At 45.0% G+C, this 16,731-nt stretch overlaps 2 non-coding genes across 2 annotated transcripts; one reads left to right on the forward strand and one right to left on the reverse strand.

Moving 5' to 3' along the window:
• Nucleotides 1–12,585: 12,585 nt before the first annotated feature.
• On the reverse strand, nucleotides 12,586–12,660 carry Trnat-ugu (transfer RNA threonine (anticodon UGU)). The gene has a single exon. It is a non-coding gene; the product is annotated as a tRNA-Thr (tRNA).
• Nucleotides 12,661–15,082: 2,422 nt separating this feature from the next.
• Trnat-ugu (transfer RNA threonine (anticodon UGU)) lies at nucleotides 15,083–15,157 on the forward strand. The gene has a single exon. It is a non-coding gene; the product is annotated as a tRNA-Thr (tRNA).
• Nucleotides 15,158–16,731: the final 1,574 nt, after the last annotated feature.

The following is a 16,731-nucleotide window of genomic DNA, read 5'->3' on the forward strand; positions in this document are numbered from 1 at the left end:
GACTCCTGACCTATTGCGCGTAACCCGGAAACCCACCACCCGATGGCGCAAGTCAAGGAATCTGCAGCCTACACTGTCACAGAACCGCCTGAGCCTCTGATTCAGACCCTCCAGTCGGCTCTGCACCAAAGAACCACAGTCGGTCCCATCGACGATGCTGCAGATGGTGAGCTCCGCCTTAATCTCGGAAACAAGACTGGCAGTCTTTACCATTTCCGCTAAGCGCCCAAAACCAGACAGAATCAGCTCCAATCCAAAGCAACACACGTCATTGGTACCGACATGAGCCACCACCAACAATTGGCTGCACCCTGTATTCTTAATGGCATCCTGAAGCACCCTTTCCACATCCGGAATGACTCCCCCAAGAATGCACACGGAGTGCACACTGGCTTCCTTCCCCTCCTTGGCAGCCATGTTCCTAAGGGGCCCAATTACGCGCCTAACGTTGGAGCTACCGACTATCAGTAAACCCACCCTCTGTGAATGCCCAGACCTTGCAGACCGAGAAGCTTCCTCTGGAACAGGGCGGACGATTCCAACCGGCTCAGAGACATCGTTAGCCCAAGATAACGCCCCAAACCTGTCCATCAAACCAACCAGGGAGGCCCTAGGATTGGCCCCTCGGGAAGTTTTTCGCTGCCTGCCAGAATTTGGAATGATCTCCCACTCGACCACGGGCGAGGGGTCAACCTCAGTGCTGGCACTACCGGGGGCGACCGATCGGAGGAAACGTGGGACGTGCTCGATGACCCTAACATCCCTGCGTTCGATCCCCCGCAGTGACGCCCCTTGGTAGCAGCCTCAAGATGTGTGACGGAATCCAAAGCAGCCTGGAGCTGTGAGTGAAGGGTCGCCATTGAAGTCCGCGCTAAATTCAGAGCTTCTGATAAGATTAACAATCTTCGGGATTTTGCGTCTGTTTAAATTTGTCATGTTTGTTTCGTTGTTTCTGCAACAGTCTTCTAACCCGTTTTGTGTAACAAGGAGGATCAGCTCTGTCGTTTGTTAATTTATTTGGTATAAATCTCTCAATTGCTGCCGATACTATTTCTCTGAATTCAAGCCACATCTGGTCTACACTTATATTATTAATTTGGAATGAGTGGAAGTTGCCTCGAAAGAAGGGGTCAAGTGAATTTTTGATTTTTTGAACAGGTATATTTATAGTTTATTTTTGGAGGATTTGGAGATTACAATATTTAGTCTCGCTTCGACAACGCTGTGTTCACTAATCCCTGCACCGTTTTTGAATCTCGTTACTAACCCAGGATTATTTGTTGCTAATAGGACAAGTGAGTTTTCACAACCGTTTACTGTTCGCATGGGCTGATGAACTAACTGCTCGAAATAATTTTCAGTGAATGCGTTAAGCTCAATTTCGGATGATACTTTATGCGTACCCCCGGAATTAGACATGTATTTTCGCCAACATATCGAGGGTAAATTAAAGTCACCACCAACTGTTACCGTATGAGTCGGGTACGTGTTTGAAATCAAACTCAAGTTTTCTTTGAATCTTTCAGCAGCTGTATCATCCGAATTGGGAGGTCGGTAAAACGATCCTATTATTATTTATTCCGGTTGTCATCAATGACTTCTGCCCATACTAACTCAGAGGAAGTATCTACTTCAATTTCGTGACAAGTTAAACTACTTCTAACAGCAACAAACACGCCACCGACAACCGTGTTTTGCCTATCCTTTAGGAACACCGTTAGGTTCTTCGCAAAAAATTCCAGTGAGCTTATCTCTGGATTGAGCCAGCTTTCTGTGCCTATAACGATTTGAGCATCAGTGCTTTATATTAGCGCTTGGAGCTCTGGTACTTTCCCAACACAGTTACGACGATTTACAACTGTTACACCAATGGTTCCTGTATCTACGTTCTTTCTGTGTTCAGCCTGCACCCTTTTTTTGACGGAAGCCCTTCTTGTGTTTTCCCGATACCTTCTAACCTACAAAACAGTCCAGTCCACTCAACACAGCCCCTGCTACCCGTGTAGCCGCTTCCTGCGTATAGTGGACACCTGACCTCTTCAGCAGAACCCGGAACCCAACCATGAACGCAAGTCGAGAAACCTGCAGCCTACACAGTCGCAGAACCGTCTGAGCCTGTGATACAGACCCTCGACTCGGCTCTGTACCAGATGTCCGCAATCGCTCCTGTCGACTATGCTGCAAATAGTCGGCTCTGCTTTCATCTTGCAAGCAAGACTGGCAGCCTTTACCACTTCTGTTAGCCGCTCGAAACCAGACAGAATCTCCTCTGATCCAAAGTGACACGCATCATTGGTACCGACGTGAGCAACCACCTGCAGTTGGCTGCATCCTGTGCTCTTCATGACATCTAAGAGGACCCTTTCCACATCTGGAATGACTCCACTCGGTATGCACACGGAGTGCACATTGGTTTTCTTACCCTTTTTGTCAGCCAAGTCCCTAAGGAGCCCCATAACGCGCCTAACGTTGGGGCTCCCTACTACCAATAATCCCACCCTCTGTGATTGCCCGGATCTTGCAGGCTGAGTGGTTTCCTCTGAAACAGGACAGCCGACAGCATCTGGCTGAGAGACAGTGTCAGCCACAGACATCACGTGGAACCTGTTTGTCAGACAAACCGGGGAGGCCTTAAATGCGGCCGCCTGGGAAGTCTTTCGCCGCCTGCTTCGCCCCAGGGCGACCTCACACTCGACCACAGGTGAGGGGTCAACCTCAGTGCTATCAGAGACTGGGTTGGCCACTGGTGAGGACCGATCAAAGGGCTCGTACATGCTAGACGTCCGTTGTATCCCCACGGCCGGCCCACAACAGTGGTGCCCATCGACTCAGCCTCAAGCTGTGTAACCGAAGACATCAGAGCCTGAAGCTGAGAGCAAAGTGTTACCAACTCGGCTCGCATGGAACTGAAGAAAAGAATAGACGTTTTTAAAATATGGTGCTATAGGAAAATTTTGAAAGTGAGATGGGCATAATGAATAACTAATGAGGTGGTGATAAATCGGTGTGGAGAAAAATGATAATCATGACACAACTTAATTAAAAGGAGGCATCCTGCTCGTTAATGTTGTGTAGTGTGTGTGTGTGTGTGTATGTGTGTGTGTGTGTGTGTGTTTGTGTGTATGTAGGATGGGAGTGGGGGAGGTAATATCTGTAGAGGGAGGTCAAGTCTTGTCTACAGTAAGCAGACTTAGTTCAATATAAGTTGCGGTTGATATTCAGAGACGGAGAGGGTTACACAGGATGGACTAGCATGAGGAGCTGTATCAAACGAGTCTTCGAAAACAAGACCACAAATCATTAAGGAATCTTATCACAATCTCGTCGTAGCAGTTGACGTGTCTCAGTTTTCTGACTATGTCTAAATGTTAATCAGGTCTTATGAAGCAAAGGTTGTAGATTTCTGATTTCTTCGATTTAGTTCGCAACTTTATTTTTATCTTACGAAGTGTTTTTCCTGTAGTCGACGGCTGTTCTCCTAGTAGATATTCAGAAATGCTATAGTAATGTTACTGTCTGACTACATGATCGGGGAACAGCGCTGGTATTGCTTCAGCCACTTCTTACAAGGATATTACACCTGTTTTGCTAACACTGACAGGAGATAAAAAAACTTTCGAATTCAGACGCATATATTTTAAAACAATTATTCTAGATTTCTGTCATTAACGCTTCAGTCACCTGCCGTATCAAGTCTTCGTTGTCTTGTAACACACAATGTTTTTCATTTCTTCATTACCTCTTTTTCTGAAATTAACTAACGGATACGTGCAGCAAATTGATCAAGGTGGTTGAAGGAAGTGAACAGATTATCAGCATTATGACAGAAGTGTCTCTGGAGCACAACACAAACACATCTGACCGCCAAGGATGTGCCGTCAGACACGTCTCAACATCAAAAGTAATTTAATTCCTCTCGATATTGGATTTATAGAGATAATCCAATCTCCTGCTACGAACCTGTCAAGTATTCTCGCGATATCTTATCAATTCACGTGTTGGATATCACAGAAGTCCACGAAGTGTTTTTCTCTAGTTTCCTCGTCACAGTAAATCGAGGTTTCTCCAGTTGACTCTTACAACTTTCTTAGTGGTTTCATATCTAAAAAGACTATTTTATTGCGTTAGATTAGCGTCAAATAAATGGAGTCAGTAAATAATTGTTTTCAGCGAATAGTTGGGTAATAAGAAGGGTGTTCATAGTACTTACAGTTATCAAACGTTTAGGGAGTTAAAAAATCCAAAAATAATACAAAAAAGTTACAGTGTAAAGTTAGTGTAAGTATGAGAACATCAAAGATTTGTTGTTACTTCAGACGCACTATACTGCGCAGGCTAACTCTCCTAGTTGAGATAATAATGATGAAAATCTACATGTATGTTCTCGTTTAGTTCTAGGATTTTTGGATCTTGGCCAGCCAACAACCGTGAGGACAAAGTGTAGCTCTACGGTAGTAGAGGTAGGTCGTCCAGCACAGTACCACGTTAATAATAGCCTCGTCTGTCTATGACAGATAGTTACGTATACTAAAACTGGTATAAAATGCACTAATAAATAACCAGGAAAGCAATTTAAATAAACGAGGAGAAACTAAAATACAAAAAAATGTGGTCAACTCAGTAGTGAAAACAGGATGAATATACGGGATACTTCGTTTTCATTTAAGGAGTAAGGTGAAATGATGGCTTTAGATAATATTACCAAATATCTATAAATATCTAAGTGAAGTTAAGATTAAGCGATCAGAGAAAAATATGCACACATCGAAAAAAGTTTTGCATCACCTCGGTTCTGAGAGTTCCGGAACCTGTACAGAAAGTTGAAATAGAGATCAACATAAACATCATTTCCGCCCTTTTTATTCCCCATGAAAACCACAATTCCATGTTATACCGCCGTACAGCGAGACCGTCAGAGTTGGTGGTCCAGGCTGCTGTACGCACCGGTACCCCTGATACCCAGTAACACGTCCTCTTGCTTTGATGCATGCCCGTAAACGTCGTGTCATACTATCCACAAGCTCAAGACACTGTTGCTCCAGATCGTCCCACTAATCAAATGCGATTTTGTGTACGCCTATCAGAGTGCTTCGTGGGTCACGTCATCCAAAAACAGGGCTTTTCAGTGTTCGTTATGGTTCATGTCTGGAGAATATACTGGTCACTAGTCGAGGGATGTCGTTATCCTAAAGGAAATCATTGAAAAGATGTGCAAGATGTGGGCGCGAATTGTCGTCCATGAAGACGAATGCCTTATCGGTATGCTGCCGATATGGTTGCACTATTCACGTATGGCATTCACGTATCGTACAGCAGTTACGGTATTTTCCATGAGCACCGGCGGCGTACGTCGGTCCCTCATAATGCCACCCCAAAACATCAGGTAACCTCCACCTTGGTGCACTCTCTGGACAGTGCATCTAAGGCCTGCAGACTGACCGGATTGCCTTCCAACCCGTCTCCGACGATTGTCTCGTTGAAGCCATATGCAACAGTCATCGGTGAAGAGAACGTGATGCCAATCCTGAGCCGTCCATTCGGCTCGTTGTTGGGCCCGTCTGTACCGCGTTGCATGGTGTCATGGTTGCAAAGATGGTCGTCGCCATGGATGTCGGGAGTGAAGTTGGGCATCATGCAGCCTATTGCGCACTGTTTGAGTGGTAACACGACTATGGCTGGACGAAAAGCATCATTCAACATGGTGGCGTTGCTGTCAGGGTTCCTCCGAGCCATAATTAGTAGGTAGCGGTCGTCCACTGCAGTAGCAACCCTTGGGAGGCCTGAGCGAGGCATGTCATCTACAGTTCCTGTCTCTCTCTGTATCTTCTCCATGTCCGAACAACATCGCTTTGGTTCACTCCGAAACGCCTGGACACTTCCCTTGTCAAGAGCACAAAGTAATAATGCGTACGCGATCGAACCGCTGTATTGACCATTTAGGCATGGCTGAACTACAGACAACACGAGCCGTGTACCTCCTTCCTAGTGGAATGACTGGAACTGATCGGCTGTCGGATCCCCTCCGTCTAATAGGCACTGCTCATGGATATGTTTGGGCGGGTATAGTGACATATCTGAACAGTCAAAAGGAATATGTCTGTGACACATATCCACAGTCAACGTCTATCTACATGAGCTCTGGCAACCGGGGCTATGTAAAACTTTTTTTGATGTGTGTACAATCTGGTCAGAATTAGACGAGCATCAGTTACAGGACGTTGATATGGCACCTATCTATCCTTTGGCTTTACGACTACATGAACTCTGATGGGTCCCTTTCAGTATGGATGAATGTCAGTGAATTAATAACGGCTCATTCTACCTCAAGTATTAAAGCCAGAGGAGGTTTTGATGCTGGTTGCTGGGGTCAGGAGCGAAATAGACGTTCTGACTGATTCCAAAGGTGTTCCATTGGGTTCAGGTAGACCGACCAGTCCATTTCAGGAAAGTTATTGTCCACAAATCAGTCCACCACAGTTGCGGCTTTATGACAGGGTGCATTGTGATGCTCATATAATCAATCACTTAGTACCAATTGTTCCTCGCTCGTATACAGTTCACAATGCTGCAAAAAGTTTCCATTCGCATGTAGCCTTTTCTTAAGCTCAATAATGGGACCAGATCCTAACCAAGAAAAACATACTCGTACCGTAACACTACCTCGTACATACCCCAATGTCGGCGCTACACAACATAGCATGTAACGTTCTACAGGCAGTCGTCGAACCCGAACTCTTCCATCAGTTAGCCTCAGGGTATATGGTGATAACAAGGATTTAAGTCCCAGCTATATCTTACTGTGAAAGTTTGTCGGCGATGCTGCTGAAACAAGCTGAAGTTCATTATGAAATAAAGTAACACTCCTTCCAAGTCACTTTTCTCCAGTTGCGTGCTTCTCAAACTCAATCATTAGTTAAATTCAAAGTACTGAAGTGGCGCGGCTGTACTGTCACCCAGAAAACTAAATTCAGCCCTTGCTCATCACTGCTCAAATTAAAAAGAAGTGTTCAAATGTGTCTGAAATCTTGTGGGCACATTAGGCGCCAAAATGTAGTATGTCAAGAATTCCTTTTGATATCACATAGCATGTAAATTACCAATAAGGTCGCCCCATCTTGGACGCCCAAAGGGTAGTGATCGAGAGAAGTTGTCCTCTCCGTCATAAAAAGTCTTGTAGATGAATAATGTGATCGTTCCACGATGGGCGCCAAAAATGTAGTGAGCCGTGAATTCTTTGATCTCTTGCGTAAAGTGACAAGCAGATTACTAATTACTTTGCCCCATTGTGCAACGATGATTAAGTTACATAAATAATTTAAAAAAATGAAAGTTAAAAGCTAGGAGTCTTTGATTAGTAACGAAAACGTCCTCGGTCCTGGGTTCGAAACACGCCACTGCTTAAATTTTGGTTAGTAAGTAGCACTGGCGACCGAAGACTCCCGGCATAAGATGTCACCCTCATTGTGCCAACGATATTGTCAAAGAGGGCGGAGGAGCAGACAGAGGTTCAGGGAAGGCACTCTCTTGCCCTTGGAGTGGGAAACCGCCCCTAAAGGGCGAATAATCAGCTATGGTCAACGTCATCAGGATCCAGAAGACAATGGAAACCACTGCATTAATGACACATAACGTATATCCACAGGATAAGAAATCACTCTCATTCAGACAATGGCCTTGTGAAAGAGGGTGGAGGAGCGGACGGTGTTTCAGAACACTCTATTGTCCTTGGTGTAGGAAACCACTCCTAAAGGAGGAAAAATCGACAGTGATCATTGAGGATGTAGAAGGCAGTAACAATCACAGTGGAAATCAATGTGTTAAAGACACCTAACATGTATTCACAGGATATGTGGCCTGTAACAGACAAAATAATGTCCTCATCATCTCTCCATTGGCAAAAGAGTCCGGAATAACCCAGCATTAGCGTCTCCGGGAGAGTACTGGCAGGGAGAGGTGACCATGAGAAAAAGTCTGAATAACCAATGCAAGGACAACGTGTCAGGGTTTGGGATGTCAGAAATTTGAACGCAACAGGGAAGCTAGAAGATCTGAAAAGGGAAATGCAAGGGCTCAGTCTAGATATAGTGAAATGGAAAGAAGATAGGGATTTCTGGTCAGGTTAGTGTAGGGTAATACCGACAGTAGCAGCAAAAGGTGTAACAGGGGTGGGATTCGTCGTGAAGAGGAAGGTAAGACAGAGAGCGAGTTACTGTGAACAGTTCAGTGGTAGGGTTGTTCTCATCCGAATAGACAGTAAACCAACGCCGGAAACAATATTTCAGCTGTATACGCTGACATAGCAAGCAGAAGATGAAGAGACAGATGCTGAACAGGCGATTCAGTACGTATAAGGAGATGAAAAACTAATTGTCATGGGGAATTGGAAACCGAATGTAGGGGAAAGATTAGAAGAAAATGTTGCGACAGAGTATGGGCTTCAATTATAAATGGGTTAGGAGAAAGAGTAACTGAGTTCTGCAATAAACATCAATTAGGAATAGTAATACTTTGTTCAATAATCACAAAGGTGGAGGTAAACTTGGAAAAGGCAGGGAGATACGGCAGAGATTTTGAGGTTAGACACTGGATCGTAAAGCATACTCAGGAGCAGATATACACTCAGATAACCATTTAGAAGTGATGAAAAGGAGGTTGAAGTTTCAGACAATGGTCACAAAGAAACAATAGGAGAAGAAGTGGGATACGGAAGTATTAAGGAATAAAGAGATACGTTTCAAGTTCTCTGAGATACAGATTCTGCGATAAGGAATAGTTCAGTAGGCAGTTCCGTTGAACAGGAATGAGCATCTCTAAAATGGGCACGCACAGAAGTTGGGAAGAAAAACATAATTACAAAGAAGGTAACAGCAAAGAAACAATGGATAATAGAAGAAATACATTAGGTGATCGATGGAAGAAGAAAGCACAAAAATTTTCACGGATATTCAGGAATATAGAAATCCAAATAAATAGAAAGTGTAAGGAAAATAAGGCGAAATGGCTGCGTCGAAAATGTGAAGGAATCGAAAGAGAAATATTTGTCGGAAGAAGTGTCTCACTTACAGAAAATCAAAAATAACCTTCGGTGAAGTTAAAAGCTAGGGTTGTAACATTAAGAGTGCAATTGGAATTCGACTGTTAAACACGGAGGATAGAGCGGATGGATGCAAAGAGTACATTGAGGACCTGTATAGGAGGAAAGACTTGTCAGACGACGTGTTAGATGAAAAAACAGCAGTTGATGTACAGCAGGTAGGGCATTTAGTTTTAAGTTCAAAATTTGAAAGTTTTTTGGAAGACTTACGACTGCATAAGCCAGGAGGAATGTACAACATTCCATCAGAATTTCTAAAATCACTAAGTTAAGAGGCAATACAACGACTATTCACGTTAGTATGTAAAATTTATGAGTAAGACGATACACTATCAGACTTTCGGAAAAACATCATCCACAAAATTTTGAAGCTTTCAAGAACCGACAAGTGCGAGATTTGTCGACAGTCATCTTAACAGCTCATACGACCAAGTTGTTGACAAGAGTAATATGTAGAGGAAAGAAAAAGGAAATTAAGGATTTCTTAGATGACGTCAACTCATTTTTAGAAAAGGTAAACCCACTCGAGAGACAGTTATGACGTGGTGATTGATAATGGAAGCAAGACGAAACGAAAACCAAGACAAGTTCATAGGATTTGTGCACCTGGAAAAAGCGTAAAATCGAGGAAGATGTTCGAATGTCTGAGGAAAATAGGGGTAAGCCATAGGGAGAGAAAGATAATATGGAATCCGTACAAGAACCAAGAGTGGAAGACGAAGAACAAGGATCTGAGTTTTGCGTCTACTGTCCAATCTACACATCTGGCCTACGTCTTCCATTTAGTCCCATGTTGACCAGTGTGGTTTGGCAGTTGAAGATAGCGAAACGAAAGCCGCAGTCTTAAATTTCACCTTCAAAAACCCTTTCGCAGTGTGGAATCGTACAAACATACCGTCATTTGGCCATCGAGCAGAGTTCAGATGGACGCCATCGTAATAAGCATGCACGGTGTAGTGAATCAAGTAAAAGGTTTGAAAGCAAATAAATCACCAGATCCGGATTTAATCCAAATTCGGTTTTACAAAGAGTACTCTGCGGCATTAGCCCCTTACCTAACCTGCATCTATCGTGAATCTCTCGCTGAGCACGAAGTCCCAAGCGATTGAAAAAAAGCGCAGGTGACTCCAGTGTATAAGAACAGTACAAGAACGGAACCGCAAAATTACAGATCAATCCTTGAACATGTACGCAGTTCGAATATAATAAACCTTCTCGAGACTGAGAAGTCTGCGTCCACGAATCAGCATAGTTTTAGAAAGCATCGCTCGTGCGAACTCAGCTTGCTCTTTTCTCACATGATAAACTACGAGCTGTGGATGAAGAGCAACAGACGGATGCCATATTTCCGAATATCCGGTAGGCGTTTGACACGCTGCCCCATTGCAGGCTGTTAATTAAGGTACGAACATATGGAATAAGTGAATCACTCGTATACTTCTTAAGTAATAGAACCAAGACAAGCGTTCATCAAAGACAAGGCTGTCGTCAGGAGTGCCACAGGGAAGTGCGATGGGAGCGCTGTTGTTCTCTATATACAGAAAGGATTACACGCACAAGGTGGGCAACAGTCTGCGGGTGTTTGCTGATGATAGCATGGTGTACGGTAAGGTGTTGGGGTGTGCGTACTGTAAGACCTTCAGTACACACAACATCAGATTATTTGTCTTGTCGCTCTAACGAAGTAGGCGAGTGTCAGCAATATGTCTCGTGGTCTTATCGTGGCGTGTTTATCTTCAGCCGTTGGGTCAGACGATAGAAATACCACTTGCACGCTTAGAGTAGCAGATTGACAGCGACCAACTTTAAACAGAACTTGATTAATTTTCACACACTTTTATTAAAATAATAACAAGCATAAAATTTACTTAACTTGGTTCTGGATGCTATTTACAATTGACAATCTGAAGTTCCTTTGGTATTGGTACGTTAATCGTATTCTCACATATATCTCTGATACTTGACAAAAGTGTCTATACATTTATCTTCATGGCTATGTACAGGAATATGGTAATCTTATTAGGCGCAGACTGAAACTTGACTGTAGACTGGTACAGACAGATGTAGAACTCGTACAGACTGGTACAGACTAAGGCAGACTGGTACAGACTAGTGCAGACAAATGCAGACTGACTAATCGGAGGTCTGTACACTCGTTATAATACCTCGCGTGTTCATTTATCACTACGCGGGTGTGATTCGCGAGGAGAAGAGGTTCTACGTTAGCAGCAGTCTCCTAGGCTGCATTACATATTAATACGCTGATCGGCGGAAGCAGAATTTGGTCCGTCTCTATGGCAGCGCCATCTCGTAGTGCGGAGACGGACGAGCGCTGCGCCTGCGCTGTTGTGCTTAGCAGGGCGCGCTCTAGTGGGAAAGTTGAGTACGCAGAACTATGTACACAACAGGTGTCGAAGTTGAGTAACTGTAGGGAAATACACGATGGATTAGATAAAATTTCTAATTCGTTTGATGAATGCCAGCTGTCTCTAAATGTAGAAAAATTTTTCATGCGAATGGTTAGGAAGAACAGAACGGTAATGTTCTGATACAGTATTACTAGTGTCCTGGTTGACACAATCAAGTAGTTTAAAATCTGGCCGTTTTGTTGCAAAGCGATGTAAAGTCGCATGTGAGAACTGTGATACTGGGAGCATTTTAGGAAAGAATGATTCACCTGTAAAGGATACCGCACATAGCACCCTGGTGCGACCTACTCGTGAGTACTGATCGGATGTTTGGTATACATACCAGGTCAGATTGAAGGCAGACATCAAGCAATTCAAAGACGGACTAATAGATGTATGTTCAAAAAAACAAGTAAGTATTTCAGAGTTGCTACGGGAACGAAAAGGAATCCTCGGAGGGAACGCGACGTTCTTTTCCATAAACGCTATTCAGGAAATTTGGAGAACCGGTATTTGATGCTGACAGCAAAAGGATTCTTCTACCGCCAACATACATTGAGCCTAAAGACCACGAAGGTAAGATACGACAAATTAGCGCTCATATGGAGGCCAAGACACAGTCTTTTTTGCCACGCTCTATTTGCGAATGGAACAGGTAAGGAAATGACTAGTAGTGATACAGGGTAACCCCCACCTCACATCATAGTGTGACTTGCGGTGTATCTATGTAGATGTAGATGTAGAATATGCAACGAAACTGAAATAATAGTTCAAGAGTGGAATTAAAACTGATGGTGAAAGGATATCAATGTTAAGATTCGCTGTTGGCATTGCAAACCTCACTCAAAGAGAAGAAGAGTTACGCAAACTGCAGAATGAAATTAACAATGTAATGAGAACAGAATATGGATAGAGAATATTTCGAAGAAAGGCGAAAGTATATATGACGGTAGTATCTGTTCCCGAAAGAACAGTTACCGTGGATGACAATGCAGCTTTGCTAGAAATGAAATGATAATTAAATGGACACCCTAGCTGCAAACAGGCGTTAATGTACTTCATTGGGGACATGTTGAAAATGTGTGCCCCGACCGGGACTCGAACCCGGGATCTCCTGCTTACATGGCAGACGCTCTATCCATCTGAGCCACCGTGGGCACAGAGGATAGTGCGTCTGCAGGGACTTATCCCTTGCACGCTCCCCGTGAGATACATATTCCCAACATGTCCACCCACTACATTCGCAGTGTGCCTAATAGATGTTTGCCCATCATACTCATTACTCGTGGCAGATTAATCTACCAAGTCCCGTACGAGTTCGGGCATAGCGTGTGCGTTCGCACAAGAAGGTCAATGGCCGGGAAGCCATATTTTAACTACACTCCTGGAAATGGAAAAAAGAACACATTGACACCGGTGTGTCAGACCCACCATACTTGCTCCGGACACTGCGAGAGGGCTGTACAAGCAATGATCACACGCACGGCACAGTGGACACACCAGGAACCGCGGTGTTGGCCGTCGAATGGCGCTAGCTGCGCAGCATTTGTGCACCGTCGCCGTCAGTGTCAGCCAGTTTGCCGTGGCATACGGAGCTCCATCGCAGTCTTTAACACTGGTAGCATGCCGCGACAGCGTGGATGTGAACCATATGTGCAGTTGACGGACTTTGAGCGAGGGCGTATAGTGGGCATGCGGGAGGCCGGGTGGACGTACCGCCGAATTGCTCAACACGTGGGGCGTGAGGTCTCCACAGTACATCGATGTTGTCGCTAGTGGTCGGCGGAAGGTGCACGTGCCCGTCGACCTGGGACCGGACCGCAGCGACGCACGGATGCACGCCAAGACCGTAGGATCGTACGCAGTGCCGTAGGGGACTGCACCGCCACTTCCCAGCAAATTAGGGACACTGTTGATCCTGGGGTATCGGCGAGGACCATTCGCAACCGTCTCCATGAAGCTGGGCTACGGTCCCGCACACCGTTAGGCCGTCTTCCGCTCACGCCCCAACATCGTGCAGCCCGCCTCCAGTGGTGTCGCGACAGGCGTGAATGGAGGGACGAATGGAGACGTGTCGTCTTCAGCGATGAGAGTCGCTTCTGCCTTGGTGCCAATGATGGTCGTATGCGTGTTTGGCGCCGTGCAGGTGAGCGCCACAATCAGGACTGCATACGACTGAGGCACACAGGGCCAACACCCGGCATCATGATGTGGGGAGCGATCTCCTACACTGGCCGTACACCACTGGTGATCGTCGAGGGGACACTGCATAGTGCACGGTACATCCAAACTGTCATCGAACCCATCGTTCTACCATTCCTAGACCGGCAAGGGAACTTGCTGTTCCAACAGGACAATGCACGTCAGCATGTATCCCGTGCCACCCAACGTGCTCTAGAAGGTGTAAGTCAACTACCCTGGCCAGCAAGATCTCCGGATCTGTCCCCCATTGAGCATGTTTGGGACTGGATGAAGCGTCGTCGCACGCGGTCTGCACGTCCAGCACGAACGCTGGTCCAACTGAGGCGCCAGGTGGAAATGGCATGGCAAGCCGTTCCACAGGACTACATCCAGCATCTCTACGATCGTCTCCATGGGAGAATAGCAGCTTGCATTGCTGCGAAAGGTGGATATACACTGTAATAGTGCCGACATTGTGCATGCTCTGTTGCCTGTGTCTATGTGCCTGTGGTTCTGTCAGTGTGATCATGTGATGTATCTGACCCCAGGAATGTGTCAATAAAGTTTCCCCTTCCTGGGACAATGAATTCACGGTGTTCTTATTTCAATTACCAGGAGTGTATATATGACGGTAGTATCTGTTCCCGAAAGAACAGTTACCGTGGATGACCATGCAGCTTTGCTAGAAATGAAATGATAATTAAATGGACACCCTAGCTGCAAACAGGCGTTAATGTACTTCATTGGGGACATGTTGAAAATGTGTGCCCCGACCGAGACTCGAACCCGGGATTTCCTGCTTACACGGCAGATGCTCTACCCATCTGAGCCACCGCGGGCACAGAGGATAGTGCGTCTGCAGGGACTTATCCCTTGCACGCTCCCCGTGAGATACACATTCCCAACATGTCCACGGGGAGCGTGCAAGGGATAAGTCCCTGCAGACGCACTATCCTCTGTGCCCGCGGTGGCTCAGAGGGATAGAGCGTCTGCCATGAAAGCAGGAGATCCCAGGTTCGAGTCCCGGTCGGGGCAGACATTTTCAACATGTCCCCAATGAAGTACATTAACGCCTGTTTGCTGCTAGATTGTCCATTTAATTATCATTTCATTTCTAGCAAAGCTGCATGGTCATCCACGGTAACTGTTCTTTCGGGAACAGATACTACCGTCATATATAGTTAAAGTATGGCTTCCCGACCATTGACCTTCTTGTGCGAACGCACACGCTATGCCCGAACTCGTACGGGACTTGGTAGATTAATCTGCCACGAGTAATGAGTATGATGGGCAAACATCTATTAGGCGCACTGCGAATGTAATGGGTGGACATGTTGGGAATGTGTATCTCACGGGGAGCGTGCAAGGGATAAGACCCTGCAGACGCACTATCCTCTGTGCCCGCGGTGGCTCAGATGGATAGAGCGTCTGCCATGTAAGCAGGAGATCCTGGGTTCGAGTCCCGGTCGGGGCACACATTTTCAACATGTCCCCAATGAAGTACATTAACGCCTGCTTGCAGCTAGGGTGTCCATTTAATTATCATCTCATTTCTAGCAAAGCTGCATGTTCATCCACGGTAACTGTTCTTTTGGGAACAGATACTACAGTCATATATAGTTAAAATATGGCTTCCCGGCCATTGACCCTCTTGTGCGAACGCACACGCTATGCCCGAACTCGTAGGGGACTTGGTAGATTAATCTGCCACGAGTAATGAGTATGATGCGCAAACATCTGTTAGGCGCACTGCGTATGTAGTGGGTGGACATGTGTAAGTAGGCTGTTTAGGCTTTTTTTATTGGTAACGCCACCTCTGTATGAAAATCACTGGCTGTGCTGTGTGCAGTCTGTGGCCGCTTTGCATTGTTGTAATACTCGCCATTGTAGTGTTGGGCAGCGGCAGCGGGATGTGAACAGCGCGTAGCGTTGCGCAATTGGAGGTGAGCCGCCAGCAATGGTGGATGTGGGGAGAGAGATGGCGGAGTTTTGAAATTTGTCATGAACTGCTATATTTATATACGATGATATCAAGGTAAATACATTGTTTGTTCTCTATTAATATCTTATATTTGCTAACTATCCCTATCAGTAGTTAGTGCCTTCCATAGTTTGAATCTTTTATTTAACTGGCAGTAGTGGCGCTCGCTGTATTGCAGTAGCTTGAGCAGCGAAGATTTTTGTGAGGTAAGTGATTTGTGAAAGGTATAGATTAATGTTAGTCAGGGCCATTCTTTTGTAGGGAATTTTGAAAGTCAGATTGCGTTGCGCTAACAAAATATTGTGTGTATGTCGACCCTTAGCCGAGGATACCTCACTGGAATCTTCTGATTTTTTCTTGTAGTTTGTGTAATCTGTGTAGCTATTGTTTATTGCTAGCGCGTAATTGTAGAGAAAATCTGATTTGTAGTTGCAGTCTTTCATTGTTGTACAGTAAAACAGTTGTGGCATGCATGTAGATTTGCACCAAGTATTTCGCAGCTGCAATTAACTAGATATTATTTTCAGTGCTATGTTAATGTGTTCTCTTATTTTTGATCTTCAAATTGTGTTTTTCTGTGTTGTCGTGTGAAATACTGTGACAATAATGGCTTGTGAAAAACGTAATACTAGGCTCCAAAGTAAACTGAGAAATGACAGTGAAAATGAAAGCAGTGTGTTAGCGCCACCGAGTAATGAATTAACTGATGTTCAAAGTAGTAATTTGGTAATTGTGCATAGGGAAATGGAGCGGGCTGCAAACAATGGTGTAGACAGTGAAACAGGTAGTGAACAGGGAAGCATTATCGATCGATCGATCGGCAACAGCTCGCCTCAGGAATCCGAAATGACAGGACACAATTTCGCAAATACTGTAGATTCAGGTTTTGGGTCATCACCGTTTTCTCAAATAAGTCAAGACACATTTTCTGCTTGTCAAAATGTGAATGTTGCCGGTGCAAATGCACTGCCGAAAAGCGTAGAGAAACAGATTCCAGACACTAATACATTATTATTGCAATTAATGCAACAAATGGCACAAAATCAGAGACAAATGGGACAAAATCT

The sequence above is a fragment of the Schistocerca serialis genome, chromosome 2 (assembly GCF_023864345.2).
Source record: "Schistocerca serialis cubense isolate TAMUIC-IGC-003099 chromosome 2, iqSchSeri2.2, whole genome shotgun sequence".
NCBI lineage: Eukaryota > Metazoa > Arthropoda > Insecta > Orthoptera > Acrididae > Schistocerca > Schistocerca serialis.